Source organism: Ambystoma mexicanum, chromosome 7q, assembly GCF_040938575.1.
Source record: "Ambystoma mexicanum isolate Mex_15411 chromosome 7q, UKY_AmexF1_1, whole genome shotgun sequence".
NCBI classification, from domain to species: Eukaryota; Metazoa; Chordata; class Amphibia; order Caudata; family Ambystomatidae; genus Ambystoma; species Ambystoma mexicanum.
The window spans coordinates 371,686,371-371,698,761 of NC_090941.1; positions in this window are offsets into that span (position 1 = coordinate 371,686,371).

The following is a 12,391-nucleotide window of genomic DNA, read 5'->3' on the forward strand; positions in this document are numbered from 1 at the left end:
CATGAGCGGGGGGTGGGGGGGAACAGGGCACACATGGGGCATGAGCGGGGGGTGGGGGAACATGGCACACACTGGGCATGAGCAGGGGGTGGAGGGAACAGGGGAGACACAGGGCATGAGAGGGGGATGGTGGAACAGGGGAGACACAGGGCACGAGCGGGGGTGGGAGGAACGGGAGGGAGACATGGGGCATGAGTGGGGGGTGGGGGGAACAGGGCACACACGAGGCATGAGTGGGGGGAACAGGGCACACACGGGACATGAGCGGGGGTGGGGGGAACAGGGCACACACGGGGCATGAGCAGGGGTGGGGGGTATCACGAGGGAGACACAGGGCATGAGCGGGTTGGGGTGGAACAGGGGAGACACGGGGCATGAGCGGGGGGTGGAGGGGAATGGGAGGGAGCCACAAGGCATGAGCAGGGGGTGGGGGGAACAGGGGAGACATGGGGCATGAGCGGGGGGGTGGGTGGAACAGGGCACACACAGGGCATGAGCAGGGGTGGGGGGAACAGGGGAGACACGGAGCATGAGCAGGGGGTGGGGGGAACAGGGGAGACATGGGGCATGAGCGGGGGTGGGGGGAACAGGGCACACACGGGGCATGAGCAGGGGTGGGCAGAACAGGGGAGACACGGAGCATGAGTAGGGGGTGGGGGGGAAAGGAGGGAGACATGGGGCATGAGCAGAGGTGGGGGGAACATGGGAGACACAGGGCATCAGCAGGGGGTGGAGGGGTAACATGAGGGAGACACAGGGCATGAGCGGGGGTAACACAAGGGAGACACGATGCATGAGCGGGGATGGGGGGAACAGAGGAGACACATGGCATGAGCGGGGGGTGGGGTGAAACAGGGGAGACACGGTGCATGAGCGGAGCGGGGGTGGGGGAACAGGGAAAACACAGGGCACACACGGGGCAGGGGGTGGGGGTCAATGGGAGGTAGACACGGGGCATGAGCGGGGTGTGGGGGGGAAAGGAGGGAGACACGGGGCAGAGCAGGGGGTGGGGTGGAACATGGGAGACACTGGGCATAAGCGGGGGGTGGGGGGATCGGGAGGGAGACACGGGCATGGGGTGGGGGGGAACAGAGCACACATGGGGCATGAGCGGGGGGTAGGGGTACAGGGCACACACGGGGCATGAGCAGGGGTGGGGAGAACAGGGCATACACAGGGCATGAGCGGGGGTGGGGGGTAACACAAGGGAGACAAGGGTCATGAGCGGGGGTGGGGTAGAACAGGGGAGACATGGGGCATGAGCAGGGGGTGGGCGGAACAGGGAAAACACGGCGCATGAGCAGGGGGTGGGGGGAACGGGAGGGAGACTCAGGGCATGAGCAGAGGTTGGGGGAACAGGAGGGAGACACGGGGCATAAGCAGGTGGTGGAGTTGAACTGGGGAGACACAGGGCATGAGCGGGGGGTGGGGGGAACAGGGCACACACGGGGCATGAGCAGGGGTGGGGAGGAACAGGGCACACATGGGGCATGAGCAGGGGTGGGGGGACCAAGGCACACACAGGCATGAGCAGGAGGTGGGGGGAACAGGGTACACACGGGGCATGAGCAGGGGGTGGGGGGAACAGGGGAGACATGGAGCATGAGCAGGGGGTGGGGGAAAGGAGGGAGACAAGGGGCATGAGCAGGGGGTAGGGGATACAGGAGGGAGACATGGGGCATAAGCTGGGGGTGGGGGGAACAGGGCAGACATGGGGCATGAGCGTGGGGTGTGGGGTACAGGAGGGAGACACGGGGCATGAGCGGGGGTGGGGGGAACAAGACAGAGACACGAGGGGGTGGGGGGAACAGTAGGGAGACACGGGGCATGAGTGGGGGGTGGGGGGAACAGTGAAGAGACGGGGCATGAGCGGGGGGGTGGGAACAGTTGAGGCACGGGGCATGAGCGGGGGGTGGGGGAACAGTGGAGAGACGGGGCATGAGCGGGGGGGTGGTGGGAACAGTGGAGACATGCGAGATGAGCGGGGGTGGGGGGAACAGGGGAGACATGGGGCATGAGCAGGGGGTGGGCGGAACAGGGAAAACACGGCGCATGAGCAGGGGGTGGGGGGAACGGGAGGGAGACTCAGGGCATGAGCAGAGGGTGGGGGAACAGGAGGGAGACACGGGGCATAAGCAGGTGGTGGAGTTGAACTGGGGAGACACGGGGCATGAGTGGGGGGTGGGGGGAGCAGGGCACACACGGGGCATGAGCGGGGGGTGGGGAGGAACAGGGCACACATGGGGCATGAGCAGGGGTGGGGGGGACCAAGGCACACACAGGCATGAGCAGGAGGTGGGGGGAACAGGGTACACACGGGGCATGAGCAGGGGGTGGGGGGAACAGGGGAGACATGGAGCAGGGGGTGGGGGGAAAGGAGGGAGACAAGGGGCATGAGCGGGGGGTAGGGGATACAGGAGGGAGACACGGGGCATAAGCGGGGGTTGGGCGAATGGAAGGGAGACAAGAGGAATGAACGGGGTTGGGGGGAACAGGGGAGACACAGGGCATGAGCGGGGGTGGGGGGAACATGAGGGAGACATGGGGCATGAGCGGGGGGTGGGGGGAACAGGGCAGACACGGGGCATGAGCGTGGGGTGTGGGGTACAGGAGGGAGACACGGGGCATGAGCGGGGGTGGGGGGAACAAGATAGAGACACGAGGGGGTGGGGGGAACAGTAGGGAGACACGGGGCATGAGTGGGGGGTGGGGGGAACAGTGAAGAGACGGGGCATGAGCAGGGGGGTGGGAACAGTTGAGACATGGGGCATGAGCAGGGGGTGGGGGAACAGTGGAGAGACGGGGCATGAGCGGGGGGGTGGTGGGTGGTGGGAACAGTGGAGACATGCGAGATGAGCGGGGGGTGGGGGGAACACGAGGAAGTCACAGGGCATGAGCAGGGGGTGGGGAGAACACAAGGGAGACACGGGGCATGAGCAGGGGGTGGGGCTAACACGAGGGAAACATGGGGCATGAGCAGGGTGTGGGGAATACGAAGGAGACACGGGGCATTAGCAGGGGGTTGGGAACAGTGGAGAAATGGGGCATGAGCGGGGGTGGGGGGAACAGGGGAGTACAGGGCATATGCGCAGGGTGGGAGGGTAACACAAGGGAGACACGGGGCATGAGCCGGGGTGGGGGGAACAGGGCAGATACTGGGCATGAGCGGGGGTTGGGGGGTACATGAGGAAGAGACGGGGCATGAGCGGGGGGGTGGGGCTAACACGAGGGAAACACGGGGCATGAGCGGGGGTGGGGGAATACGAGGGAGACACGGGGCATGAGCAGGCGGTTGGGAACAGTGGAGACAGGGGGCATGAGCGGGGGGTGGGGGGAACAGTGGAGACACAGGGCACGTGCAGGGGGTGAGGGGAACAGTAGGGAGACACGGGGCATGAGCAGGGGGTGGAGGGAACAGTGGAGAGACGGGGCATGAACGGGGGGGTGGTGGGAACAGTGGAGACACGGAGCATGAGCGGGGTGTGGGGGGGAACACGAGGAAGACACAGGGCATGAGCGGGGGGGTGCGGAGAACACAAGGGAGACACGGGGCATGAGCGGGGGGTGGGGCTAACACGAGGGGAAGATGGGGCATGAGCGGGGGTGGGGGGAATACGAGGGAGACACGGGGCATGAGCAGTGGGTTGGGAACAGTGGAGACAGGGGGCATGAGCGGGTGGTGGGGGAACAGGGGAGACACAGGGCATGTGCAGGGGGTGGGGGGAACAGTAGGGAGACACGGAGCATGAGCAGGGGGTGGGGGGAACAGTGGAAAGACGGGGCATGAGTGGGGGGTGGTGGGAACAGTGGAGACACAGGGCATGAGCGGGGGTTGGGGGGAACAGGGGAGACGCAGGGCATGTGCGGGGGGTGGGGGGTAACACAAGGGAGACACGGGCCATGAGTGCGGGTGGGGGGAACAGGGCACATACTGGGCATGAGCAGGGGTTGGGGGGGTAACACGAGGGAGACACGGGGCATGAGCGGGGGTGGGGGAACAGGGGAAACACGGGGGCATGAGCAGGGGGTGGGGGGGAACAGGGGAGACACAGAGCATGAGCGGGGTGTACAGGAGGGAGACACGCGCAGAAGCAGGGGTTGGGGGGAATGGTAGGGAGACACCAGGCATGAGCGGGGGGTAGGCAGGAACGGAGAGACACGGGCCATGAGCGGGGGGTGGGGGGAAATGGGAGGAAGACACGGGGCATGAGCAGGGGGTGGGGCTAACACGAGGGAAACACGGGGCATGAGCAGGGTGTGGGGAATACGAAGGAGACACGGGGCATTAGCAGGGGGTTGGGAACAGTGGAGAAATGGGGCATGAGCGGGGGTGGGGGGAACAGGGGAGTACAGGGCATATGCGCGGGGTGGGAGGGTAACACAAGGGAGACACGGGGCATGAGCCGGGGTGGGGGGAACAGGGCAGATACTGGGCATGAGCGGGGGTTGGGGGGTACATGAGGAAGAGACGGGGCATGAGCGGGGGGGTGGGGCTAACACGAGGGAAACACGGGGCAGGAGCGGGGGTGGGGGAATACGAGGGAGACACGGGGCATGAGCAGGCGGTTGGGAACAGTGGAGACAGGGGGCATGAGCGGGGGGTGGGGGGAACAGTGGAGACACAGGGCATGTGCAGGGGGTGAGGGGAACAGTAGGGAGACACGGGGCATGAGCAGGGGGTGGAGGGAACAGTGGAGAGACGGGGCATGAACGGGGGGGTGGTGGGAACAGTGGAGACACGGAGCATGAGCGGGGTGTGGGGGGGAACACGAGGAAGACACAGGGCATGAGCGGGGGGGTGCGGAGAACACAAGGGAGACACGGGGCATGAGCGGGGGGTGGAGCTAACACGAGGGGAAGATGGGGCATGAGCGGGGGTGGGGGGAATACGAGGGAGACACGGGGCATGAGCAGTGGGTTGGGAACAGTGGAGACAGGGGGCATGAGCGGGTGGTGGGGGAACAGGGGAGACACAGGGCATGTGCAGGGGGTGGGGGGAACAGTAGGGAGACACGGAGCATGAGCAGGGGGTGGGGGGAACAGTGGAGAGACGGGGCATGAGTGGGGGGTGGTGGGAACAGTGGAGACACAGGGCATGAGCGGGGGTTGGGGGGAACAGGGGAGACACAGGGCATGTGCGGGGGGTGGGGGGTAACACAAGGGAGACACGGGCCATGAGTGCGGGTGGGGGGAACAGGGCACATACTGGGCATGAGCGGGGGTTGGGGGGGTAACACGAGGGAGACACGGGGCATGAGCGGGGTGGGGGAACAGGGGAAACACGGGGGCATGAGCAGGGGGTGGGGGGGAACAGGGGAGACACAGAGCATGAGCGGGGTGTACAGGAGGGAGACACGCGCAGAAGCAGGGGTTGGGGGGAATGGTAGGGAGACACCAGGCATGAGCGGGGGGTAGGCAGGAACGGAGAGACACGGGCCATGAGCGGGGGGTGGGGGGAAATGGGAGGAAGACACGGGGCATGAGCAGGGGGTGGGGGGAAAAGGAGGGAGACACGGTGCATGAGCAGGGGTGGGGGGAACAGGGGAGACACGGGCCATGAGCGGGGGGTGGGGGGAAATGGGAGGAAGACACGGGGCATGAGCAGGGTGTGGGGGGAAAAGGAGGGAGACACGGTGCATGAGCGGGGGTGGGGGGGAACAGGGGAGACACAGGCCATGAGCGGGGGTGGGGGAAATGGGAGGAAGACACGGGGCATGAGCAGGGGGTGGGCGTAACAGGGAAAACACGGCGCATGAGCAGGGGGTGGGGGGAACGGGAGGGAGACTCAGGGCATGAGCAGAGGGTGGGGGAACAGGAGGGAGACACGGGGCATAAGCAGGTGGTGGAGTTGAACTGGGGAGACACGGGGCATGAGCGGGGGGTGGGGGGAACAGGGCACACACGGGGCATGAGCGGGGGGTGGGGAGGAACAGGGCACACATGGGGCATGAGCAGGGGTGGGGGGGACCAAGGCACACACAGGCATGAGCAGGAGGTGGGGGGAACAGGGTACACACAGGGCATGAGCAGGGGGTGGGGGGAACAGGGGAGACATGGAGCATGAGCAGGGGGTGGGGGAAAGGAGGGAGACAAGGGGCATGAGCGGGGGGTAGGGGATACAGGAGGGAGACACGGGGCATAAGTAGGGTTGGGGGAATGGAAGGGAGACAAGAGGAATGAACGGGGTTGGGGGGGAACAGGGGAGACACAGGGCATGAGCGGGGGGTGGGGGGAACATGAGGGAGACATGGGGCATGAGCAGGGGGTGGGCGGAACAGGGAAAACACGGCGCATGAGCAGGGGGTGGGGGGAACGGGAGGGAGACTCAGGGCATGAGCAGAGGGTGGGGGAACAGGAGGGAGACACGGGGCATAAGCAGGTGGTGGAGTTGAACTGGGGAGACACGGGGCATGAGCGGGGGGTGGGGGAACAGGGCACACACGGGGCATGAGCGGGGGGTGGGGAGGAACAGGGCACACATGGGGCATGAGCAGGGGTGGGGGGGACCAAGGCACACACAGGCATGAGCAGGAGGTGGGGGGAACAGGGTACACACGGGGCATGAGCAGGGGGTGGGGGGAACAGGGGAGACATGGAGCATGAGCAGGGGGTGGGGGGAAAGGAGGGAGACAAGGGGCATGAGCAGGGGGTAGGGGATACAGGAGGGAGACACGGGGCATAAGCTGGGGTTTGGGGAATGGAAGGGAGACAAGAGGAATGAACGGGGTTGGGGGGGAACAGGGGAGACACAGGGCATGAGCGGGGGTGGGGGGAACATGAGGGGGACACGGGGCATGAGCGGGGGGTGGGGGGAACAGGGCAGACACGGGGCATGAGCGTGGGGTGTGGGGTACAGGAGGGAGACACGGGGCATGAGCGGGGGTGGGGGGAACAAGACAGAGACACGAGGGGGTGGGGGGAACCGTAGGGAGACACGGGGCATGAGTGGGGGGTGGTGGGAACAGTGAAGAGACGGGGCATGAGCGGGGGGGTGGGAACAGTTGAGACACGGGGCATGAGCGGGGGGTGGGGGAACAGTGGAGAGACGGGGCTTGAGCGGGGGGGTGGTGGGAACAGTGGAGACATGTGAGATGAGCGGGGGGTGGGGGGAGCACGAGGAAGTCACAGGGCATGAGCAAGGGGTGGGGGGAACACAAGGGAGACACGGGGCATGAGCAGGGGGTGGGGCTAACATGAGGGAAACACGGGGCATGAGCAGGGTGTGGGGAATACGAAGGAGACACGGGGCATGAGCAGGGGGTTGGGAACAGTGGAGACAGGGGGCATGAGCGGGGGGTGGGGGGAACAGTGGAGACACAGGGCATGTGCAGGGGGTGGGGGGAACAGTAGGGAGACACGGGGCATGAGCAGGGGTGGGGGGAACAGGGGAGTACAGGGCAAATGCGCGGGGTGGGAGGGTAACACAAGGGAGACACGGGGCATGAGCCGGGGTGGGGGGAACAGGGCAGATACTGGGCATGAGCGGGGGTTGGGGGGTACATGAGGAAGAGACGGGGCATGAGCGGGGGGGTGGGGCTAACACGAGGGAAACACGGGGCATGAGCGGGGGTGGGGGAATACGAGGGAGACACGGGGCATGAGCAGGGGGTTGGGAACAGTGGAGACAGGAGGCATGAGCGGGGGGTGGGGGGAACAGTGGAGACACTGGGCATGTGCAGGGGGTGGGGGGAACAGTAGGGAGACACGGGGCATGAGCAGGGGGTGGGGGGAACAGTGGAGAGACGGGGCATGAGCGGGGGGGTGGTGGGAACAGTGGAGACACGGAGCATGAGCGGGGTGTGGGGGGGAACACGAGGAAGACACAGGGCATGAGCGGGGGGGTGCGGAGAACACAAGGGAGACACGGGGCATGAGCGGGGGGTGGGGCTAACACGAGGGGAAGATGGGGCATGAGCAGGGGTGGGGGGAATACGAGGGAGACACGGGGCATGAGCAGTGGGTTGGGAACAGTGGAGACAGGGGGCATGAACGGGTGGTGGGGGAACAGGGGAGACACAGGGCATGTGCAGGGGGTGGGGGGAACAGTAGGGAGACACGGAGCATGAGCAGGGGGTGGGGGGAACAGTGGAGAGACGGGGCATGAGTGGGGGGTGGTGGAGACACAGGGCATGAGCGGGGGTTGGGGGGAACAGGGGAGATGCAGGGCATGTGCGGGGGGTGGGGGGTAACACAAGGGAGACACGGGCCATGAGTGCGGGTGGGGGTAACAGGGCACATACTGGGCATGAGCGGGGGTTGGGGGGGTAACACGAGGGAGACACGGGGCATGAGCGGGGGTGGGGGAACAGGGGAAACACGGGGGCATGAGCAGGGGGTGGGGGGAACAGGGGAGACACAGAGCATGAGCGGGGTGTACAGGAGGGAGACACGCGCAGAAGCAGGGGTTGGGGGGAATGGTAGGGAGACACCAGGCATGAGCGGGGGGTAGGCAGGAACGGGGAGACACGGGCCATGAGCGGGGGGTGGGGGGAAATGGGAGGAAGACAGGGGGCATGAGCAGGGGGTGGGGGGAAAAGGAGGGAGACACGGTGCATGAGCAGGGGTGGGGGGGAACAGGGGAGACACGGGCCATGAGCGGGGGGTGGGGGGAAATGGGAGGAAGACACGGGGCATGAGCAGGGGGTGGGGGGAAAAGGAGGGAGACACGGTGCATGAGAGGGGGTGGGGGGGACAGGGGAGACACAGGCCATGAGCGGGGGTGGGGGGAAATGGGAGGAAGACACGGGGCATGAGCAGGGGGTGGGGGAAAAGGAGGGAGACACAGGACATGAGCAGGGGGGAGGGGGAACATGGGAGACACGGGACATGAGCGGGGGGTGGAGGGGAACGGGGAGACACAGGCCATGAGCGGGGGATGGGGGGAAATGGGAGGAAGACACGGGGCATGAGCAGGGGGTGGGGGGAAAAGGAAGGAGACACGGTGCATGAGTGGGGATGGGGGGAACAGGGGAGACACGGGCCATGAGCGGGGGGTGGGCGGAAATGGGATGAAGACACGTGGCATGATCAGGGGGTGGGGGGGAAAGGAGGGAGACATGGTGCATGAGCGGGGGTGGGGGGGAACAGGGGAGACACGGGCCATGAGCGGGGGGTGGGGGGAAATGGGAGGAAGACACGGGGCATGAGCAGTGGGTGGGGGGAACAGGGGAGACACAGGGTATGAGTGGGGGGTGTGGGGGAACAGGGGAGACACGGGGCATGAGCGGGTGGTGGAGGGGAACGGGAGGGAGACACGAGGCATGAGCAGGGGGTGGGGGGAACAGGGGAGACACAGGCCATGAGCGGGGGGTGGGGGGAAAAGGAGGGAGACAAGGTGCATGAGCGGGGTTGGGGGAACAGGGGAGACACGGGGCATGAGCAGGGGGTGGAGGGAACAGGGGAGACACAGGGTATTAGCGTGGGGTGGGGGGAACAGGCGAGACACGGGGCATGAGCGGGGGGTGGAGGGGAACAGGAGGGAGACACGAGGCATGAGCGGGGGGTGGGGGGAACAGGGGAGACACGGGCCATGAGCGGGGGGTGGGGGGAACGGGAGAGAGACACGGAGCATGAGCGGGAGAGGGGGGAACGGGAGGAACACACAGAGCTTACTGTGCAACGCTCTGATGAACCGATGAACAAAGATGGCGGGCGTCTCTCACAATACGATGCACTGCACGCTTCACGGCAGCCAATAGCAAAGCACGTCAGATGTCCATGGACATCACACAAGCACTTGCCCAATCCCGTCCTGTCCGCGGAGCGAACAGGTAAGTGTGTCCGCGAAGCGGACACAGATATCACTAATTTTTTTCACTTACATTTTTGTCATTTTTAAAAAAAAACTACTGGACGGATTTACACCAAATAAAAAAAAAGCATGCTTTCGGGAACAAGCTGCCGCTCCCGCCACAAAATTGGTGTAAATCCGTCCAGCAGTTTGGGCTGTAGGCGTGAGCAAAGTTTTTTCCCATTCGGGGTCATTACGACCCCGGCGTTAAGGGGTTAACGGCGCCGTAAAAGGCTATGGCACCGTTAACCCCTTAACGCCTTACTACGAGGTCCCTTTGCGGCTCCCGACCTTAACGGCTGGTCTGGACCAGCCGTTAAAGTAAGGACCCGCAAAGGGATTTGGTGGCAATTACGGTACAAAAATGGGAATGGGGAAGGGCCATGGAGAAAGGGGGAATTACCGCCCCGCCAACCTTGTAATGGGGTGGTAATTCCCCCTTTCACCATGGCGGACTCCGGCATGGACCATGGTGCTAATAGCACCATGGTTTAGCGCCGGAGTCCTAATGAGGGCCATTATGTCTATGGGAAAAGGGAAAAAAGAAGTTTTGGGACCCCCCCTATAACTTGCTCCCCCCTGGACCAAACCTCACCAAACTTTTCAAAAACATTCAGACTGGCCCATATACTTTTTTGCAAAGTTTGGTGAGGATTCGTCCAGGGGGAGCAAAGTTATAAGCCGCCTAATAAGTGCTCCTCCTATGGAAACAGCAACTTACCCATAACTACATGGCCACCACCGTGGCCATGTAATATTACACAGCCCACGGTAGTGGCCGTGTAGTAATGGTTAAGTTGCTGTTTCCATAGGAAGAGCACTTTTTGGGTGGCCTATAACTCTGCTCCCCCTGGACGAAAAAAAGTATATGGGCCACTTTGAATTTTTTTGCAATGTTTGGTGAGGTTTGGTTCAGGGGGGGCAAAGTTATAGGGGGGTCCCAAAATTTATTTTATTCCCGTAGATAGAATGGGAGAAAAACTTGGGGAAAAACTTTGCTCATGCCTACAGCCCAAACTGCTGGATGGATTTTCAACAAATTTGTGGCAGGGGCAGCGGCTTGGTCCCGAAAGCGTACTTTTGTAAATTTGGTGAAAATCTGTTCAGTATTTTTTTTTCTAAATGACCAAAATATAGGTCACAAAGAATTTGTGATATCTATGTTCGGTCTGCGGACACACTTCCCTGTTTTGTCCTGATTGGTCAAATGGCTTGTGTCATATACGCGGACATACAACGTGTCCGCTGATTAGAAGGTGAAGAGCGTGAAGTGCATCAGATTTTTTAAAAAGCCTGCCATCTTGTATCCGCGGACGTCCACGGACAGCGCTGCATCAAATGGTGGGGAAATACAATTTTGGCAAGTGTGTTGGTCTGTAAGATTTTTTGGGGATGGTGGGGGGTAAGAGATGGTTCAAATATTGTATCTATTTAGGTGGTAAGCACCGCTGTTGTGTTGATTGTGTCCGCGGACAGTCGCGCTGTCCTTGATGTCCGCAATCGTCCTATATGGGGATGTCACAAGGGCACTATACCTGCCCGTACTGTTCGCAGGCAAGTTGAAACTGTTCTAAGAACACACGTCGTGTCTGGGATGACCGCAAATAAATGAAAATGGAGGTGTCCTGAGGACACTTTACCAGTCCGTATTGTTAGCAGGCAAGTTGAAACTGTTCTAAGAACACACACCGTGTCCGGGATGTCCGCAAATAAATGAAAATGGAGGTGTCCTGAGGACACTATACCTGTTTGTATTGTTCCCAGGCAAGTTGAAACTGTTCTAAGAACATATGCGGTGTCCGGGATGTCCGCAATCAAATGAAAATTAAGGTGTCCTAATGGAAATATACTTGTCCGTATTGTTCGCAGGCAAGTTGAAACTGTTCTAAGAACACACGCGGTGTCCGGGATTTCTGCAATTAAATGAAAATGGAGGTGTCCTGAGGACACTATACCTGTCCGTATTGTTCGCAGTCAAGTAGAAACTGTTCTAAGGACACCCAAGGTGTCCGCGGACATAAAAAATGCTATGATGCTTAGTTAAAAATGTTTGATTCTAAGGGTGTGATCATAGTTAAACAGTTTTGATTCTATGGGTGTGAGCTATGGGTGTGATATGCTGCAGTGGTTGCCGCCAGGGTCTAGAGTCTTGGGTGCATGGCTGAAGGCTGTAGGCCTTAGATTATTCTGTCCTTTTTATGTAATACATGTTTTCAGGTGATTTACCTTTAACACTATGTCTAACTGAAGACATGACGTTGTTTACTTTACCTCATTCTGCAACTGGTCTAGGGAAGTCAAACCGGCAATTGGTGTAGTATTTCCCTTTGTTTTTGTATTTGCAACGACAATATTGGCGACATTTGTGTCTTTGAAATTGTACAATTTGTGCATGAAGGTCACTATTTGTCGTTGTGAAGGGATTTCACAAGTGACCTATTTTTGGATGAACTGCAAAACAGTGGCATCACTGCCCTGACCAAATTTAGGAGCATATTTAATCCATGAAAGCATGTGGATATGTGGTGCTCCTCTGGCTTGATATTCTTTTGTCCAAAAGAAGTGTTGCACTTCTCCAAGTGGAGGAACAGTTTTATTCCA